Source organism: Lycorma delicatula, chromosome 10 (genome assembly GCF_047948215.1).
Source record: "Lycorma delicatula isolate Av1 chromosome 10, ASM4794821v1, whole genome shotgun sequence".
Taxonomy (NCBI): Eukaryota; Metazoa; Arthropoda; class Insecta; order Hemiptera; family Fulgoridae; genus Lycorma; species Lycorma delicatula.
Genome location: NC_134464.1, coordinates 93663522 through 93686013, shown reverse-complemented (window position 1 = coordinate 93686013; position 22492 = coordinate 93663522). Strand labels below are relative to the sequence as shown.

General features: G+C 32.3%; 1 protein-coding gene across 4 annotated transcripts in view; it reads left to right on the top strand.

Moving 5' to 3' along the window:
* DAAM (disheveled-associated activator of morphogenesis-like protein) overlaps positions 1 to 22492 on the top strand; it is a 618370-nt gene that overhangs the window by 426960 nt on the left and 168918 nt on the right. Inside the window, exon 1 of one of the 4 annotated variants that reach the window (XM_075377250.1) lies at positions 20221 to 20320. The exons of the other annotated variants lie outside the window; for them this stretch is intronic. The gene's annotated coding sequence lies outside the window, so the exon portion shown is untranslated. Of the gene's footprint in view, positions 1 to 20220; positions 20321 to 22492 lie in introns of those variants that run through there. 4 annotated transcript variants of the gene reach the window in all.

The following is a 22492-nucleotide window of genomic DNA, read 5'->3' as shown; positions in this document are numbered from 1 at the left end:
TCGTTGACTGTAATAACGTTTTCCTTTAAATCTTTTGTAATAGAGCAGTTACTGATTTAGGAAACTGTATGCCGTGTGTAAAACGAAATTCATGTATTAGAGTAGATATACATTGATTAAAAGAAAAATAATATTTATTGATTTTATCTTTTAATAGCCGCTTAACTTTTCAATTTTTATCATTAAAAAAAAAAGTTTAATATAATTTTTCATTTTAAAAAAAAAAAAACATTCTTTATTATAAATCAGTTTAATAAAATTATCTGTTTATGTGCTTACAATTTTATTCCTTACATTAAACTATTTCTTAAAAAACAGTAGAAGATAATTAATTTCATTCAGAGAACAAAGCGCGCTATATTATCTTTAACGTTGAATTTTAAACTTCAAAATTCATTTCATAATATTAATAAAAATATTGAGATTTCTCTTATCTTTCTTCTTAACTTTTTATCTGTTAATAAAATTTAATAGCATTTCGTTAGTAAATTTGTCTTAAAAAGAATAAAACAAAAACTCTACAAAAATACAAATTTCACGCTTATTTTTAACGTAATTCGAATCTATTATGATGTGAAACGGGCAAGAAGGTATGTATAGATGTACAAAAAATATTATCGGCGTTTCTAAGTCGGGTTACTCTAATGAATCGCAAATAAAATGAAAGAATAACTCTTATACATTTTCCCTACATGTGTTCAATATAAGCACCTTTTGTCACGCGCGGATCGTGTTCAACAGATAGGAGAGTACAGATCGTCTCATATTTAACCAGCACGTCTTGATTAACGAAAGCGACAGCTAGGATCGCTTCAAATCCTGTACCTAAAATAGAGTCGATTACTAAGTAGCGGAAACACATAAAATAAGGTTCTGTATAAAACCCCAAGGAAATATCACACGGGGTCAGATTGGGTGTCCTCGGATGCTTTCACAAAACAAGCTCTGTCGTCGGGTCTGTGACAATCGATCCCGGCGAAGGCATTCAATTTTTTCCGTACAGAGTTATAACGGTGAGAAGGCACATCTTGTTTCCAAATGAAATTCTCCTATCCGTCTTACAGTTCAGAAAAGAGCTGTGTTCACACATATCTAAATAAGCGATTGCTGTTTTGCTCGCTTCAGCGAAAAAAAACGGACCGTAAATTTAGCGTCGGGTTATCGTATAGTAAACATTTAATTCTGGGGAGCCCCTTTTGCATTGTAAGAGTTCATGGAGATTTTCTGACCTCCATATACGGACATTACACGCGTTAACTTTTCCGCTTAGTTGAACTATAGACTCGTTACTAAACACAATACGATCGAAAAAGGAGTAATTTTCAGGCTGCAACATTTCGAACACGAAGTCAGGCTTCAAAGCCTTACCGGTTGTACACTGTGCGAGCACAAAAGTAAAAGTTTCCTTACGATATTCCACGATGTTATCGCCGGCATCGCTAGTTCGCGGCTGGCTTTCCTAACACGAAGGCTTCGCAGGGAAGGCTCCCTGATAGGTTCCACATTTTCTTCATACATGATCGCTCGTTCCGTGCTCTTCCCTTTACACAGTTATCCTATCGTTTCAAACCGATTACGCCGTCGACGAATGTTGTTGTCGTTCGGAGGATTACAACTAAGCTTTCTTCGGAACGGGCCTCGAAATATAACTACCGATTAACACGTTGCAAACTAATAAACCGCAATAGCTTTCTGTTTAAAATTGTCCATTTTGATCGTTGATTTTAGCTTTGAATCGGCAATATTTTTCCTCATCCCAGAATATTATAACGAATTCAACTCCCGATGTTCTTTCTTGTACACCAAGTATTTTTCTTACGAGCTTAATAACCGGTCTTTTATTATTAATCTCATCCGTGTTAGGATGTTTTTCGACGAAGGGTTTTCCAATTGTCAACGATGTTTCAAATAGTTTTTATTCGAGGATTTTTTTTTAGGAAAAAACCGGTGTGTTGATTTTGTTAAGAAAAATAAGGAAATTGCTAGCGTGATATTATAAAATAACAAGTTAAGATATTTTACAAAATATTGACGATTATTAAATATTATTAAAAATAAAAACTTTTTTAAAGTAGTATATTAATGATCTAATATAAATTTGGCTACTATTATGGCATAATGCTTATAACGTAAGAGCGGTTAATTATTATTTTTGTGGTTCACTGATCGTACCGAAGCGAAATATTTGTCTCTTTTTTATTTACAAATAGAACGTAAGTACTAATAAATGATTTTATTTACAGCCGGGTTTATATCCATTTCTTAATAAATATTTTAAAATAAATAAATTAACCGTGTGATGCAAAAATTAAATGTGTGATGCAGCGATGTCATAGCTCTAGAGGACGCTGCAAGAAGGAAACTATGATAATGAGTCAAATAATGGGGTGTGGGTTATTTCAAATTTTCTTGACAGATTTCATGACGCGGGGACCCCAGAAAACAAAATCAAAAACGGGGATAATGTTCGTATTTACTTACGTACTTATGAACGTGTATCGGCTTGTTTGAAGCTAATAATTGTTTACCGGATAAATCGATTTCGGTGAAATTTAGCACAGAGTTTCCTGTATATATCGAACAATTTTTTGTTAAAGGTTTGGGACCAATATCTCCAGGGGCTGGGGTGTATAGTTTCTTCGAGATCAATTTCTCAAAAATATTGCAAAAATAACCCCAATTTATATCAAGCTCAGTACATGCTTATCTTACTATTTAAAAAAAGAATTGCCATAAATTTTCTCCCTTCCCCGAAAGTCTAAAAAAGATATCTTTTTATTTACGACTTATTTTTTAACCAAATTGTTTTTTATGTCTTCTTAAACATAGTTAGTAGTGGGAGAGTGGCCAAAAAAAAAAATCAGAACTCGTATCCAAAACTAGGCAGAGATGGCATCGATAAATTAAAAAGGTCGGTAAGAAGTTGTTTTACTTTCCATTGAGAGCAGTATTGGGAGACAGGGAACGTTTTTAAAAAAGTTTAAAAAATATTGATTTTTTGACATTTTTTCACATATCATTTTTCTCTCGCTATATAAAACTAAACAACTAACGCCAAGAAAATACAACTTTGTTTATCGGCTTTTTTAAATTATCCCTTTCTTTTCTGCCTCCGTCTTGCATTTCTACCTGGTTATGGGTTCGAGACCTGGTCGGAACGGCATTTTTTCTCACGCTACAAAATTTTACTTCATCCATCAACAGCCGTTACATGACACCGGCCTGTGTAAAATCGGATTATAGAGGAGTTAATTGCTGTTGGGCTTTCTCTCCCTCAAGTCAATTCTATACAGTTAAGGAATAGACGGTAGATATTTTATTTATTTAAATACGTCACAAAGTTCAAACATAACAGTTTGTTTTTACGGAAGAACTATTTCTGACTCAAAAAAATGGCGGATTACCGGTAGAGGTTTTCCTAAAACTATCTAATTCGGTAAGAAAAATGAAGTATGATTGTATACTAAATGATTAATTCCATACGCTTATCGAATTAAAAAAAAAAAATTTTAGTATATCTGATATGCATTTTCTGTAACATTCTAATTTAGGTAAAAAAGTTTTAAAAAGTTTCATTTATTTAGTTAATAATAAGATTTTTGAAAATAAGTTTACAAAATGAAATAACATTAAGTAAATTGACATAGGAAAAATTAGGGAATAAAAATAGACCCCCCTTTTTAATTTATTATAATTTTTATAATAATAAATTATAATAATTTTTTTAAATTTATTATACAACCGATTATTAAGCTTGAAATTTATAATGTAAGATAAAAACCGTAACTAGTATAATTCCATTTTTATTTATCTTTTTTATTAAAATTATTAACGAATAAATTACAAAAAATTAAATTTTAGAAGCGGCGATAATTTTACTTTTTCCTCCTTATTGCAATTAAGATATATTAATTTAATAATAGATTTTTTTGATTTAATTTTTTTTTACATAGTTTTTCTTTGTTTTTAATCTTATGGATGTGAAATACTTGTAAGCAATTTTATTTTATTATTTATAATTATTTTATTACGCCATATTGTGTTTACTCGGTTAATAAAAATAAGCTAATGTTAAATAATTTAAATTTTATTTAGGGTATACGAAATAAGATTTAGTATTAAGAAATTAGAGAAAGTATTTAACTTTAAAAATTTTGATGTAATAGTAAATTATAGTATCATATTTTATACCGCAATCTTATTCACGCATACATTTTGAAATATTTATTAAAAAATATTAAATGTTTGTTCATTGTTTTAAATTTATTATTGATTTTTTTTAAGTGTAGATAAATACATGTTTATATTATTATTATTATTATAAGTATAAATATGTATTGTATAATTAAATATCAAAAAATAAAATTTTATTAAAATTTCACTCTAGACTTCAGGCAAAATAATATTATATAAATTAATTTATAAGTAAATAAACAGCCAATCACGCACATCCGAATGTGCGTGATTTGCTGTGCTAGGCTATACATATATAAAAGGTGCGACAATAAAGTAATGAGACTGATGTGAAAAAAAAAAGATTTCAATTTCAGAATACGCAAGACAATGTACTCCGATATAAAAAAAGAAATATAAACGGTATTCTAATGTTTGTATCATTTTCATCCAAAATATCACGTTTTTTCTAACCTTTTCAAATACAACAGTACTTTAATATTATATTTTATATGTAACTGGCGCAGGCGGCCTTGTCCATTATAGACGGCTGGATGGATATTCAAAATTTAAAGAGTCTGCCTAAGACTGCACTCTTCTCAAGAGTGCAGACAAATTATCGTACACTCGTAACACCCATATTAAATATAAAAGCTGTGTAATCAGCCGGGTTAGAGTTCATAAGTACATAGGTATTTTGTTTGATGAAAAGTTGCCGATTAGCAACCGCATTAGGCAAGTAGCGGCGGAAGCCTTCTCGGTGATGTACAAACTTGGTGGATTGCTCGGAAAGACTATGGGTTATCGGGCCGTCAAATGTATATAGTGTACCGAAGAGTCTTCAAAAACATGACCTCCAACGCGGCGTCCGTTTGGGCGCATAGGTTAGATATGAATAGAGAATCTCTTCAAAATTTAAGGAGTTTCCAGCGCAGAGCCTTAATTGTATGCAGTGGTGTTTTTAAAACAACCTCCTACGAGGCTACCACCGTATTGGGAAAGGCTTTCGCAATCGATTTAGTGGTGAAAGTTCGGGCAGCCATGTGGAAATTGCGAAGATGCCGGAAGACCGCGGGATTTGGTATGCGATTTCGAGCCGGTCCAGGACCGAGGCAGAACGGTGATCGCAATGCACCGGATCTAAATTTCGTTTAGTTGCCAATCTCCCGCCTGCAGAAGAGGCTGCAGAGCCACGCGATGGAAGAATGGCGGCTGGAATGGGACCTTGTATAAGTTTATATGGGATTTGGGGGATGATATGCTTCGAGTTCGTTTTTAAGGGCTACGGGTGCCCGGGTACTCACCAACTACACGAATTTAAACCAATATGTGTTTCGGTTCCGCCTGGCAGCTGATGTCTGTGGGGAGGTCCAGTTATATGAACACCCGATATTTGACTGCCCTGTTCTTGGGGGTGGGGGGGGGGGCAGAGACCGATCCACCCTCGAACTTACAGGTCAAGGGGAAAATTGGCCACCCACAAGCGGCGAGTCAATTTAGCGAAAGCCGCATTGTCGGACCGCGTGGGAGTTCCTAGATGCGGTTGCTTTGTTCAATCGGCATCCGTAGTTTACTTAAGGGAAACACTCCTACCGCATTGCTGTGGGAAGCTGAGTATGGCTGACCGCCAGCCAATTATTATGGCTCCAAGCGCAATAAAACGGTGGACAGGTACTTGCTGACATTCAGCGACCTAGGCCTTGCAGCAAATTGCTGTCTTGACGATATAAATTTATTTATTGAAACATATATATTTTTAGTAGTTGATGGAGTGTGCCTACTTATTTTAGTCATATGACAAGTGAGCGTTTGGGACACGTAAGTCGGTGGTATATGGTATATGGCAGAGGAAGAGGCCACACAGATACATTTAATTGTAACGGACATGACTTTGCGGAGTCTTTACGGGACTGCGTCTGGTCAAGGGAGGAGCTCCGTCGAATAATTGATGATAGCCTTGCTGACGAAGAAGAACTTGAAGGACTGGCCTGTAGGATGTTTTCCAGTCTTCAGTCCTGGTTGAGGTTACTGCCGGGGTAGTGCCGGTACTGGAATTGCAAGGATAATTGATTTGTCAGTGGGGTTTACCACTCGAATCACTCCGGTATTTCGTAAAACGCCATGGATTGAGGACCTGGGTCTTTCGGCTAAATTGACGGCGGGCCAAGTGCTTGTCGTACACTCGTCTGCTCGAGATCTGTTCAAGGATGGTGCTGGTTCCAAAATTGACCTCGGTCGTACGGATTATGCCCTTTATAATTAACTCGAAGGCTGAGAACCGTGAGGTGGTCTCCATTGTCTGCCGGTCGTTTCCTCAGGTGATGAAGGACGGGCGCAGTGAGAACCTCCACCGCATCCGAGTGCAGGCTGATAGTGGTGCTGCTGAACGGATAAGTAAGGATATATCTGCCAAGGTCGAAGGCACTACACCGGCTCTGACAGAAAGGGGTGTTAAGAGGGTCCACGTCCTTGTTAAGGATGTGAATGTACTCACCACTTAGGATGAGTTCACTAAAGAGTTTCGGAAAATCACCGGGGAGTCAGTGTCGTTCTACGTTATGTCCATGCGACCGGCCTATGGTGCAACGCAGATGGTCACTGTGGCTATGCCACCCGTTCTTGCGGATAAATTCTTGGCTGATGGGCGTATCCGCATCGGATGGGTGGCTTGTAGTTATGCGACGTTCATTTGAGACCTTTGTTTTCACTGCTTTAGGCCAGGCCATAGGCCCGCTTCGTAAACCGGGCCTGATCGTGGTAGCCGTTGTTTCACCTGCGGTTAGGCTGGTCATCTACGGAAGAACTGTCGGAGCGAGGCTCGGTGTCCTTCCTGTCGGTCGCATAGACGTGCACCTGGGGGTAGGGAATGCAGGGCTTCAGCTGCGACGTCCGCTCAGTGCCGATGGGTGTCTGTGGGGAACAGCCCCGTCCAGGATGGTTGGGAGGCTCCGGCGTTCCACCGACAATGATTGGACGGGTACTCCTTCGCAGCACCTCTGGGAGAGAGAATGTAAGATCGTTGCCGCGGTGGGGGATCCCCTTGGGGTTTTTTCATTAGAGGCAGAGCGTTAAGACCGGAGTATCGGTGAGGGGATTCCTTTGATGTCCTCTCACTAGAGGCACGGCGCGTACAGCAAGACCGAGTCCCGGCTATCTGGGTGGGACCGTGTGTTCTGCCGAGATAGCTTGAGGCTAAGGCATCCCCCGGAGCTGAGTTATGCTTAGTTGCGGGTCCGGCTCTGGGGTACGGGGTAAATGAAGGTGACAACAACAAAAAAATAAAACGATTATAAAATCTATTTTAAATTTGTTTGTGCCTTAAACAAAAACAATTTTATTAGGGTTGAGTTTTCTTTTTTAAAATAATTCTTTATGAAACCTATTAATTAAGATTAAATTATTCATCGATTTATTACGATTAGTTTCTAAAATCTGAATTTTTTCTTTGATAATTATTTAAAGAACGATACAGTATTTAAGCGTTGCGTGGAGTATGAATATAAAGTAAGAGTGTTTGTGCAATAATTATCGGTGTAATATTATTACTGTATTGCTGCAATTATTACACTCTAAATTAACTAAATTAACTTTGCGTAAGAAACAATAAGGAATTCCTTTATGTACGATCCTACAACACGCGATTTATTTAAAAGTGTATTTCCTGGGTAAAACGTACTGAAATAATTTTCAATTAATAATATGTTCTCCGAAATACATTATTATAATCGTCGATTCTTTTTTTATACGCGGTTTCCTTGACTATTTATCTTCAGAGGACATATTTTTAATTACTTCAGTAAATACTAATATTTTTACTTTGAATATTTTCACAATTTATCCTTGATTTTTCATCGTTGGACTTATCAGGAACTTTCAGGCGAAATTTACTGATTTTTTTAGAATCTCATCACTAATAAACGAAACAACATTTTCAGTATTACTAAACAAAAATTAAATATTTTAGAAAAATAACTGATATGAACACAAACAATACAAACGATTTATAAACAATTCATCAAACTGCCGAAAATGTCCTCTGCTACAGGGGATACAGCACTCTGTCTGACGAACAATTCTTTTGGTATCTTTCCGTATTTTAACAGGGTTGTTTTGTATTGTAACGAACTTCTGTTTTATTACACTCTTCTTGGTATACTAATGATTTTGACTCCAATGTTTTCGCCACTAAGACATCGCTGCTTCAGACTGAATACATGCTCTTTTCTCTTCGATTCTGACGCAACCTATTATTGACTTCGCACATAATTTCCAAACGTTTTTTCATCTGCACACGTGAGATAACATCATTCTTTCACTACGTTAATCTACTACTACTTATATGTATGTATAGTTTTAGTACTGCTGTAGAGTATTATCTCTTTTTCAGTTCGCTTTATAATATTTACCACGGCTTGGTTTTCGGTAAACTTAGACGTGCAGATACGGATCTGCACAGTATCTCCTCGAAAGTAATCGGTCGGTGGTAGCCGGATTTCGTTGAAACATTATCTGCAGCGTCGTTAATAGAGAAAAATATTTTTGGTCCGACCTGAATCTTTTACAACCGGTTATGATGTACGAGTATACTTTGTAATTTTTGTTGTAACGGCGAGCACGAGTGAGGTCTCGTTAAAAAAACAAAGGTAACTAACGTATTTAAAAATCGGCTGTTCATATTTATTTCGTTCTGTAAACAATAAAATCAATCGCTAACAAATAGTGCGTAAATTTAAAAAAAAGATTTTACATAATATACTCCTTAGTAAATTAATGTTGAAAACTTTTTGTCGTAGAATTATATTTGTATTTGAACATTTACTCGTACGTGCGCGGCAACCGTAGGATTACAGCGCGTATATTGATGCAGCATATTTATAACGAGCAGAGAGTTCACGACGGAAGTCCGAGGGTCGGGTTAATCCTGATTATAGGATGCACACGCTTTCAGTATTATATCGCCTAGCAATTACGTTTTATTGTTCTGTGCTTGCGGTAGTCCCCCGGTCATTTATTCAACAACGTTTGTAACATCAAAACTGCCGGCAATTTCAACAGCATTACTTGCAGCTAAAAAAAATTGCAGGTTATTTCTAAAAAAACTGAATTCGTAGTGTATATTTTAAACCGTAAGCGATTTTCTATGAATATTTTTAATTATGTTAAGACAAACGGTTGATTTTAACAGTTCACGTGACAGTAGAAACAGTTCTGTTTACGGATTTAAAAAAAAAATGTATATGATCTAAACAGCATTTTTTATTATCGTTCCATTCTATTTTTATTAAAAAAAGGATCTTTTATACATTTTTTTGTAGTCAGGTATACAATAAAGGTGTCACCACAGCTAATTTTAATAGTCCTTTAAGGGAAGAAGAAAAATACAAAAAATGTTTTTTTTTATCATAAAAATTAAAAAAGTTAGAACCTAAAAAAATTAATATTTTTTAGATGCGAAGAATAAATTTGAAGAAAAACATTTTCTGAAAATATTGTTGTATTTTGTTAAGCTTTGCTTGTAAAAATTATTGTTTTTCAAAAAATAACTTAATGCGAATAGTTGTCAGTAACGGAGTTTATAAATTTGATTCCACTTCAGAGATATAACTTTATTTCTATATCAATAATTTTGCGAATGATAATTCATAATTTGTACGATTGTAATTTAACAAGTAGTGATGTTTTTATATCTGATTATGTTTTACTTTCCCGGCGAATATAGCTAAAACAGCTACATTAAAGGGGAAAGTATGGTGATCATGTCAAAAATGGGGTATCGATTTTTTTGGAAATCTTTACGTTTTATGGTCGAAATAGTTGATATACACCAAAAAAAGTAATATGTATATCACACTGCTTTTGGTTTTCTACCCGAGAATTGATCAAATCATTTATTATTAAAAAAAAACTTTTTTTTGTATTTTTTTTCATCACTTAAATAGCTTTTGTACCTGTAGTATATATATTCCAGACCGTAAAGGAGAAACAGTTTTTTTTTTTCATTACTTTCATTCCGCGGCGGAGAGGTAGCGTCTCGGCCTTTTATCCGGTGATGCCGGGTTTAAATTCCAGTCAGGCTTGGCATTTTTCATACGCTATAAAATTTCATTTCCGTATGCCACGCGCAAGCTTCAAGCTTATGTGGTATCAAATTATACTTGGTCAGCGTAGCGGGGAAAGTCATATTAATTTGCCAGGTTTTGAAATGAAAAACATTTGAAAAAACTGTCGGTTGTATCTTACTTTTTATGCTAAAGCTTGTTTCATTCGATGAGTTCAAAATGTTAGCATTATTTCTTTTGCCTCTGATATATCTCAGGATAGATTTGATAAATTGTATAAAACCAACTACTAAATTTCATAATTTAACTTATATATATATGTAGAGGGATAAATAATTTTTTAATAAGTAATTTCCGCTGCCTTTCTGTGAAGTATGTAAAACACTTCAAGTAAAATATACTAATCAAAGTTTCTTTTTCTATGAATAATTTTGTTTACTAAACAGTAGTCGTGTTTAGTAAAGAAATTTAGTCGTAATGAAGACGTTTAGTCGCGCCGGCCTCCGTGGCAAGATCGGTAGCATCTCGGCGTTTCATCCGGAGGTCCCGGGTTCGAATCCCGGTCAGGCTTGGCATTTTCACACACGCTACGAATTATTCATCTTCATCCTCTGAAGAACGCCTAACGCGGGATCCGGAGGTTAAAAAAAAAACAGTAGTTGTGTGTTGAAAATAGTGAGTTTAAATCAACCAGATTTAATACCACGAGTAAATTGGTGGGGCTTGGCGTGGTGATATGAACCACTTCATTTCACTTTTTATAGTAAGTCTTTTATGGCACGGTTTTTATTTTTGATGATGGAAATGTCATTTTCGGATAAGATTTGTTTGTCTGAGTCGTTACGGTTACAGCAACTAACGTACATATACTTTACCTAGATGTTTTTGAACCGATTGTTATTTTAAAGTTAGGTTAGTTCAGTCGATATTACATTAAATGGAAATATTTTTTACAACCTACTTTTGGATCGTTGGTAAATAGTCTAGTCAATATGAAGCATTAATAATATTTTTGTAGAAAATGTTATTTTTTTAGTTTCTTCTTACCGAATGATATTTATAATTTTTTTTTTACCTTTATGTACGATGTATAATTACAATTTTAGTAAGTATTTGGAAAATATAAGTTTACGGTAACAAACATGCAATTAATAACATGAAATTCACGTAATAAATAAATAAATAAATAACTATAACATTTTTCTATTAAAAATTATATCTTATTATTTAAGTCACGTAATATTCTTTGTAAATTATAACTTATAAATCTGATATTTCAATGTCACATTGTTTTGTGTCATTACCGACGATTTACTGGTTTATATATATACTAAACTCAATTACTTTATAATTCATCAGCTTGTTTAACTGGTTTTAGATCGTGGGATATTTTGAATAAATCACTTTGAGTTATTTTATTTTATTTATTATAAATATACATACTTGTGGGGCGATGTATGTTTCAATTCGTATTTAATATTTTTCAAGTTTCTAGAAAAAAACACAGGCATCAAGGTTTCTCTTTCGTTGTGTATTTATTATAATGCTTCCTGGTGTAAAATATTTTTATTTCAATTCTAACTGATAATCTGAGAGATTTAAATGATAATCTTTTTATAAGCCCGGTTTTGTAAACCGTGAGTATATAGTTCCGATACGCGCCTCAAAAATCACTCTTAAATATCTATGTAAAATATTAAACGAATTCCTTTAATAAAATGTAAAAAATAAAATAATTAGTAAAATGAACGGCGGAAATACACGGTAATTTAATAAAATTAGAATATTTGGATAAAATCTCCTTTGAAACAAATATAATTATATCTCGTATTAAACTGTTTCAAAACAATTAAATATTATTAGAAATATAAAATAATGTTGAAAGATCCAAATACTTCGTTGAAATTATCCACCCGATTGTTTTGTAAGGATTAAAAATCAAAATGAGAGAAAGAAAAATGGAAATAGCGTAAAAAAATTTGCCGATGAACTACAATAAAAAATCAATTTGTAAACGCAAAAATAAAGATACTATAAAATAGTAATTATTTGTACGTATCGGAATATCTTTTTTTTTAGCCTCCGGGACCACCTTTATGTATTGCTTCAGAAGATGAGATGAAATGGCAATTTGTTCTGGGTTTCGTACCCGGGACTTCCGGATGAAAGGCTGCGACGTTACCTCTCACGCCACGGAGGCCGGCTATAGTAATTAATATCTTGACAACATTAAAACTAACAAAATTAAAACAAAAGAATTATGAGAAAAATAAATCGGTAGTTATACATTAAATTCAACAAACAATAGAAAAAATCAACGACAAAATGAGAAAAAGGCAATAAATACAGGGGAAAATGTGTAATGAAATTTATGGAATCGGCATCAGCGGACTAAGAAAATATTTAACCGCTGTTTACAAAAGAAAACAATGATTGTATAGTTTTAATTAATTAAAAAAAAATTTGGAACAACTAAAACTAAATATCGATTGATTTGGCAAACACAAAACAAAAAATATAATACAAAATACATAATTCTAAGGAAAACCTAAGTTATAAAAATGAAAAATACGGACAGATGTGGGAAAAAAGAACGTTCCGAAAATGTTAAGAAATATCGGTGTAAGATTAACAGCCAAACCCGGTGGTTTTGGCTGTTAACCACTAGACCAACCCGGTCTAGTGGTGAACGCGTCTTCCCAAATCAGTTGATTTGGAAGTCGAGAGTTCCAGCGTTTAAGTCCTAGTAAAGTCAGTTACTTTTACACGGATTTGAATAGTAGATCGTGGATACCGATGTTATTTGGTGGTGGGTTTCAATTAACCACACATATCAGGAACGGTTGACTTGAGAATGTACAAGACTACACTAGATTTACACTCGTACATATCATCCTCTGAAGTATTATCTGAAAGGTAATTACCGGAGGCTAAACAGGAAAAGGAAAGAAAGATTAAGAGCCAAAACAAGAAACATTCTAAAAATTGGTTTAATCGAGGTAAAAAAAAAAAATGAAGAAAATAAAAATTTGATCGGTGAAATCGAGTAAAATATTCAGTGAAAACATTTTTTGCAAAAAAAATCCCATCTTGTATTTGAAATATTATTTTCTGCAAGGTTTTTTCTAAGTTTTGAAAAAAAATGAATGAATTTTAATTCTGTTGAAGATTCGAAACCGAGATTATAAATAAGTAAATAGTTTTCCATTTTACCGATTTAAAATAAATTAAGTAAGTAAAAAATAAACTACTATAAAATATTTAAACAGGTCTGCAGAGGATATACAGACCAGACCTGTTGATTGCATGCAGACCATGCAAATATAATTTCAATTCCTTCTGTTTTGATTTTCCCTCCTTTTCCTACAAAATTCTTTCGTTCTTTCAGCGTATTGTGTTTTTGTTCTTCTATCCAGCACATAGGTTTTTTTCCTTTTTGTATTAAAAGAATCTCTATTCTGCGGATTTTTTTCTCTAAATTCATTTCCTAATCTTTCTTTACTTGTTTTATGTATCGGGGAGGAGTTTTTTATATTTCCAAAATTTAACAAAAAGTTTTTTGTTCATTTTAACTGAATCAATTCGAATCATATGTTCCACAAAAATTTTGTTTTTTTTTCGGATTTTGGTTTCGTAATTTCAAAAGTTTTATCTTTTTTATTTATTTTTTAAAATTTTTATCAATTTCTTCATTTGGCTTCATTCTTTATCCGTCTTTCGTTTTTTCTTGGGCTACGGATCGTTCTTAAAATTTCTCTTTCGGTTTTTAAGTGAATCTAGATTTGTTATATCGGAGGTTTCTGTTTGGAAGGATATTACTGGTTTCAATACTCTATTACAGTGTTTTAACTTCACACTTACGGATAAATTTTTCTTGTGCGTAATTTTAGGTAAAAATTTTAGCGTCTTAAAAACTGTTTTTCTGATTTCAAATGCCTTCTTATTCGAACCGTTTGAGATTATTATTTTGCCTAGATATTTAATTTTATTTGTGTATTTAATTTTTTCAGAATCGGTTTCTTTACAAATTGTTTAAATTATTGTATATAACTATATATTTTTTTGACGATGAAAGAATTTAAAACAAGTAGTACTGTTTTGTTTAATAACAATTTATATCTGTCGTAGGAACCATTCTTCAATTTTTTTACAGCGTAATTTAATTTAAGATAAAGAATTTTTTAACGTAATAATAAAAATTAGCCGTCTCCATGGCATGGTGATAGCGTTTCTGCTTTTCATCCGTAGGTCCTGAGCTCGAATTTTACTACATTTTTTCACACTATAGAAATACGTTATTAGATTACTTATTTCTCGTTTTCTTTTTATGAAAAAATTTTAAAGTTCATACATTTTTATAGATTCGAGCTTTTTCATTGTTTTACATAATCGATTTCTTTTTTTTTTAACTATTGATCTTACTAAAACGTTTACTATATTTTACCCGAAAAACCCACTTGACCAGAGAAACATCACTTCTTTCTGGTTTCTTTCTCTTCTTCCACCCGTTTCTCATATTTTCGACATGGCTTCGATTTTACTACGACATCCATTTCTTCCTGGACTTTTTTTCTGCCACAATTATATTGTAAATAATTCTTCGGAGTTATCTCTGTTGCAACAGTCCTCTTCTTTCAAGCCTATCGTTTGAAGGTCCTCTTTCATGCGTTTCAGATAATTTTATTTCCTGTTCGTGTCCCACAGCCAGTCAAAAATTTGTTTATTTAATATTTTTGATCTATTCTGATTATATTTTATAAGAAATTTGACCTCTGTTCCTGATCGCAGTTTCTAGGTGTTCTTGATTTTTGTAAATCTCCTTCTTGTATCCTTATTCTGTTACCTTTGAAACTTGGATTTTCCTTAGTAAGCTTCTTTCGATGTTCAGCGATTTTTCTAGCTTTGTTAGGGGTAATATTTTAGTACTATATAAGATTACTCGTCTTACTACAATAGTATAATGTCTTAACATTAAGCGATGAGCCCGTTAAAAAAAATAGATATACAAAAATAAAGTGTATCAACATAGCCGATTTAAAATAATCTGATAACGGGGGTACGTCCGTTTTGGAAAATTGTGATTCAAAACTAATTGTTTTTTAGAAGAATTGATTCGCTGTTTGATCGCTTAGTTTCAGGATCGCTTTACATGTAGGCGGGTATTATTTTCTAGGGAAGAATAACATCGTGTATTTTTATCCTTTAATGGCCGTTATTTTTTTCTTTTATCGTTGAGAATTTAGGATAATTTTGTAATATTTCTCTTTCCGATTATGACAGTTCGTTTATGAAGATTTTCAGACGCTTTTGTAAAAAAAAAAACTTTCTAAGTGTAACGAGTCGATCTTCCCTAAACCAGGTTTAATATGTATATAAAGGAATCATTGAAATTGTTAATTTAACTTTAAATAGAACTGTGATTTACGGCTAACTGTTCAATATAACTGATGTAGTCCGAATTTCAAATTATTTTTGATTCATCCATATATATTTTATCCAGCTGCGATGTCTATTTAGATGCCATTCGATTATTTCACTTCAATTATCTGGAGAAAGCATATAATAATTTTTCTTCCTAATATTTTATTAAAATAAAATCGATTATACTATTGCTATAAAAAATAGTATTATTTTAAATACCAACTTAAAGTACTCTCAGTGCGTAAACAATAAAAACAAAATAATAATAAAAATTCGTGACCGGTTTTATTTATTGAATTATTATTGTTTTTTTAATTTTGCCAAAAGGAAAGTTTACAAAATATTCACGCAGTTATTTTCAGTAGTAGGCTTATGTATACGTATGTTAAATCGTCCTTAACCGCAAAATTTATTTATTTCATATTGAATTGTGCGCATAAAGGTCAGTGATTATTTTACAATTATTATTAGGGAATAATATCGTATTACAAAAATTATAAAAGAAGTAAAATTATGCATGTAAAGACATGATAATTTAATCCATGACATAAATGCATACATTCATAAACATAAAACATGTTGCTTTATTACATGTTTATTTTATATGTCTATTTTTTAAAAGGACATCAGCCGTTCAAGGTAGTCTGTCTTCTTCATTTTTATCATTGTACCATTTTCTTTTTTTTTTAATTTCACTGATAGTAATCTAAAAGGCTAGTTAAATTTTTACGTATTAAAATATGTACTTTACCGAAGGTAAAAAATAATTTATTTTAGCTCAAATAATTTTCATCAACGCCTTTCTTAATTACGAATTATTTTGCAGTTAATATTTAATTCCTTCATATATTCATTTACCTTAACGTTATTTTACGTTTTTATTATTTTAAATAATTAATATGTACTTTAACATCTATTTAACATGTATATTAACATCTATTTTTTTATTTTATAATTGTGTTTTTTACGATCAAGGTTTGTTTTGCTATGGTTTTCCTTGATCCATCCATGCCGGGACAGATTTTTTTTTATTCATGTAGGAACACGTTCACTAACCCCTTCTTGACGTGTTTTGTATAATATATGTGAGCTGAAAGTTTGCCTTTCGCTAGCTGCTGCCTAGCGTACTAGCCATTGTATTATACTAGCTTCTAATCGGATGATATCATCCGGTTAGATAGTATATCAAATTCTGCTTACCTGTCTCGTTGAAGCCAGCCGACAGTTCGGTTGACAAAGACAAGGGTGAACCTTCAGCTCATTTATTGTACTATTATTTACAAATCAGAATAAAAAAATTATTTACTTTTATTTATTTCCCAGAATATAAAATATATATTAAAAAATGTTATTTAAAGTAAAATATATATATATAAAATGCGATGTTTTATACTTAAATAATTATTTTTTTCAATAAAGTAGCATTTTATTTCGTATGTAAATAGAATTATACATGACGAATTAAATTTACATGAATGAACGTTATATATGGACTATCATACAGCTTTTTAATTAACTTAAAAATAAATTATTATTTCAAACGGTGATAAGTTATCGTCGATAAGGAAGAAAATATTTATTTTAATATAATAGCAAAACGGTGAAATATTCGAATGTCAAGGTAAATTTAATAACATCACAAGTATTAATTCAGGCAGGTGGAATCAAAAACGGTGGAATTAGTTTGATGCAGATTAATCCTATAGAAATGTTCATATCTAGCCGATTTAAGTTAAGACGTGTTCCCATAGCAACCAATACTCTTACTAACAATAATTACAGTCGTGTTACATCGTTGCCGATGAATTTAACTCTCTTCATTTTAAAAAGGAAAAAGATAGGATGATGGGGGTAGTTTTATTTTTTATTCCACAATATTATATTTTATTTAACTATCAAATTTATTTTTATTATTAGGAATTATTTTTAAAAAACTAAAGAATTATCTTTAGTTTCAAACCGGAATTTGTTGTTTACAAACCGTAGTTTGACACGTACAAATAGATATTGTTTTCCTAAAAATAAGAATTCTAAAAAAAAGTTCGCTAAATAATATTAATTTAGAAGGGGAAAAATTATTGCTGGAAGTATTCGACTTCAAATCAAAATTAGAACGGGAGAAAAAATTCTTACCTTCTGTTTAAAAAATATATATTTTTTTAGAACTAATACCTTTAAACCCGCAAATCTTTCTTATTTTTAATACGTTTTTTACCGGTCAACTTTTGTTTGCTTGATATTACTTTTCCACAGATTTAGCCGATTTATTTCTTATTAATTTTTTTTTGTAAGAAGACAGTTTTATTTCACCGAATGTGACTTAGATTTAAAACTTTTTTTTTTTTCGCCGTTGTAGGATATGCTTTCCGACATGTTTCACACGTAAAGTTTAAGAAAAGTAATTCTTGTAAAAAACCAGGGTAGATCCTGCTTCCGCTTCAAAGTGACGTGTGGAGTGCCTCAAGGCTCTGTCTTGGGGCCACTCCTTTGGAATCTGGTCTATGACGGAATTCTCGGGCTGAGTTATCTTCTGGGTGTTTTCCCAGTGGCTTTTGCTGACGACCTGGCCTTGGTTGTTACTGGAAAAACTGAAGTAGAGGTATCGGAGAAGGCAAACGCAGCGATACGAATGGCAGAAGTCTGGATGTCTACTAAAGGCTTAAAACTTTCGCATGGTAAAACAAAATACGTAGTCATGACAGGTCGTAGGAGAATATCTGACATCCTAATTCGAGTAGGGGGTAATCTTGTCCAGCAACAGACTTCAGCCAAATATTTAGGGATCTGGCTTGACAAAAGGAGGAGTTTTACGGCACACGTGAATGAAATACGTAAACGAGCTGAATGCACGGTCAAAAATCTTAGCAGATTACTCGGTAATATGACAGGATCCAGAACTGCGAAGCGTAAGATTTACGCTCACGTAGTTAATTCCATCTTACTTTACGGTATACAAGTCTGGGAAACAGCTCTGCGTGCCGACAAGAACAGAAGAGCCCTTGAAGGAATTCAACGGCGCATGCGCATATTCTTCAGTCTCCACCGAGGCAGTACTCGTAATTGCAGGAGTTCCTCCGCTTAAACAACTGGCGGAGATGCGAGTGAGTATAGCATGTGGACAACCTTCTAAAGAAGAATATGAAGAGATGCTGCGTAATCGGCAACATCGTTGGGATGTAGCCAACACGGGACGATGGACACATCGTTTGATACCTTTGATCCGACCATGGATAGAAAGGAAGTTCGGGGACATAAATTACTGGATAACGCAATTTTTTACAGGGCATGGGTCGTTCAGGTCCTATTTATATGCGAGGCTAAGGGTAGATAACAACAACTGTCCTTACTGTGGGGCTTATGATTCACCTGAACATGTAGTATTTGAATGTAACCGTTGGACTGAAAGCAGGCAATCCTGTGTAAGACGTATAGGGCCATTATCTACGGAGAATGTGGTGGATAAAATGCTACTTAACGAGGATAACTTTAATGTGATCTCGTCGTTTATAACCGCAGTTATAAAGAATAAAAGATGAGGAAGCTCGTCAAGAAGAAACCGCTCGCTGATGACGGCTTGTCGTAGGTGGAATTTCCACCTACGAAATAAAAGAGCTAACCGGTGAACTGACCTGCCGTGCCGGACATACAGCCGGCGGGCGGGGAGGCGAGCTAGAGTAAAGGACACTCCTCTGGCGCGAGTCAAACTTGATTGTAGATCCGTTCCAGAGGAGTAGGTGGGAATATAAAAAAAAAAAAAAAAATTCTTGTAAAAAAAATTGTAGAAGTAACTATTTAACATTAATGTATACAAAATTACATTTAATAATTTTATTGTCGTAGAAAAAAGTGAAATTATTTTCAATTTTTATAAGTTACGCTTTGTTGAACTGTTAACATCTACCGCAATAAGTTATAACACTGAGGTTTATGTTGCATTAGTCTGGATTTTTTCATTTTCTTTTCTTCATTGTTATAAAATCAACAATTACTTTTATTTCTACTTCCGTTTATAACTATCTTTTATTTTAATTATATTCTGTTACCTAATAAATTTTAATGGAAATAAGATTTAAACAGTATTAAATCAGTCTTAAAATAGATGAAATAGTTCTAATCACATCATGTTCAGGGTTTTTATTGAAACCCAACATATTTTTATTTATTATATTTATACGGAGGAAGTTATTAGTTGATTTTTCGTTTTTTTTTTTTGTTTTTTTTAGAAAATTCATGCATATTTATATTTATAAGATCTGGTGACCTTATACTGCACACATATATTAATAAAACAAAAACAAACTTCTTAACATAGAACACAAGATTTCACGGTTAAAAATTTATACTTTTTAAAATCTCTTTTATTAAGAACCACTAATATTTTCAAGATTAAATAAACTCAAATAAAAAGTATTCCTTATGTATACTTAGATGATATATTGTAGTTTTGTAATCATAAATTGATTAATTTTATCATGTATTACGTGTTAAGTACTGATAATGCGTTACTTCATTTTTCCTGATCGAAATATTTTATGTAATTTTATTTAGTTTTGTGTTTGTTTTTACGTATACATTCCTGTTGTAAGATTCTATGATTAAAGAAACAGTGTTTTGTTAAGTTCAGTTGTCATAGATTGTGATATTTTGGTTAATTGCTTAAATTATCGGTGAGTAAAATAATAATAAAAGTTATTACTTTATTTCAAGTAAACTAAAGATTCGATTATGACGCATTTAAGTTCTATTATTATTTATTTATTTATTTAAATTATTTAATTATTTATTTATTATTTTATTTATTTATTTTTAAATTATTTATTTTAATTATTTAATTATTTATTTATTATTTCATTTATTTATTTTTAATAAACCTTTTTAATTTTACTTAATTTAATTCACTTCATAGTGTAAATTTATGACTGAATATGACTGAAATTCTTCGATATGTCTTAAAGATCTTTAACAAAATTACTTGCATTAATTCTTGAAATTGTTCATTTATACTCTTTGTGTACGTTTAATCCTTGACCCTTGATTTAATGGACAGATTTAGATCGTTTATTATTATTTTGAATTTGTAAAGGATGTATCTTTTGCAGTCCTGAATTTAAATATATATATATATATATATAATATCGCTATTTTTTTCACACGCAACCGTTTTCGTATCGAGTAAATTTGAAGTTTTTCTTAACTTTAAGGTGGAAATCTACCTCCGCCTTCCGGCGTGCCGAAAGGGAATTTTTTTTATATGGAACCAGCATCCCCGTTGCGGCCTAACTGGTACTATATAGTTACTTGCGTTTCCCGTTCCGGTCAAGAGGCCGTTGGATTTAATCGGTCAGAGGCTCTACTCTCAGGACGCCCTGTTTTCGTTGAACTCATAGTTGTGAAAATAATAATGATAAATAAAAATATGATGTGGACACCGTATGATCCTAGTACGCCTATTTAATTACAAAACATCATTACAATCGGTATATATTGTGAATAATTAACGTTTAACATCGTTTTGCGTACATGTTAATGATGAATTGAACAGGACGATGAAGCGCATCGAGCGAGTACTACAATAGAACTCTTCTCGACGAGAGTCTGTTCAGAATTTAATAATTATTTTGTACCGCTGGTACAGAATGCAACTGCATTGCATTCCATCGGTAGATTTCTACCTATTAAGTGATATGAAGCACATTCCAAAATGTATTTTATTCTCAGGTACTCTGTTGTTCATTTTAATGTAAATAAAATTACACAGAAATTCCAGAATATTAAATAAAATTAAAAAAAATTACATTAGAATATCCAAAAATAATAGGATTCAAATTTTAATTCGATTAATTTTAATTAATCGATTTGATGTATTCATTTGTCTCAGGAAAATCCAAAAAGTAGTAAAATTTAATGTTACCCCAGTTTAACGCTTTAAACTCGGAATTTACAAAAAATCTAGAAACTGGTTTTAGATGTTTACATTAGGATTACACATAAAAAAAAATCCTAGTTGATATTTCCATTTTTTAATGATAAATTACAAAAAAATAGTAATAGTAAATAATAATAGCAGTAGTAATTTTTGTTACTCCATTTTATCCCTTTAAACTCGGAATTTCAAAAAAATATTTCTTAGTGTGTACTTACTCCGTAAGAAGAACATGTATACAATTTTTTTTCATGAGTTTATTTTCAGTTGTTTTTTTTGGGTGTTGATTAAGAATCACTCACGACATGTTCTTTCGTATGCGTAGATTACTATTTAATGTGGTTCTTTTCCATATCAAATTTATTTTTACAGCATGGATTTACATATATTCAGCCGAATCAAAATAATTACGTTTTTAATTATTTCTCTTAACTTTATTTTTAGATTTAATTTTCCTTTCTTAGATAATTTTTGGTTTTGAAGTTTTTACCGATGTATGTTTTTAATTATCAAGAAAAACGCGTCATTTAATACAGTTATCTGCTTAACTAAAATAAGAAATTAAAAACCAGCCGTCATTATGATAAATAATACTTTAAAAAGACCTTGCACTTGAAAGGTATTTAGCAATTATATATATATTTCTTAATCGTATTTATAAGTACAAAACAATACAATAAGCTATTGTAACAATACCTCATGTTAAATCTGATATCTCATATTACTAAATTATTTAATAAAGGTATTACGTAATATGTATTATACAGTCGAGTTGCATGTACTCATATAGACTATCTGTTTATAGACTTATTCTACACAAACTGTGTTTATAAACAATGAATTTAAACTATTACTTTCTTGTGCTTTCCTGCCGGCCATTAACCTCACATATTACACTTGCACGAATTAGCTTTCC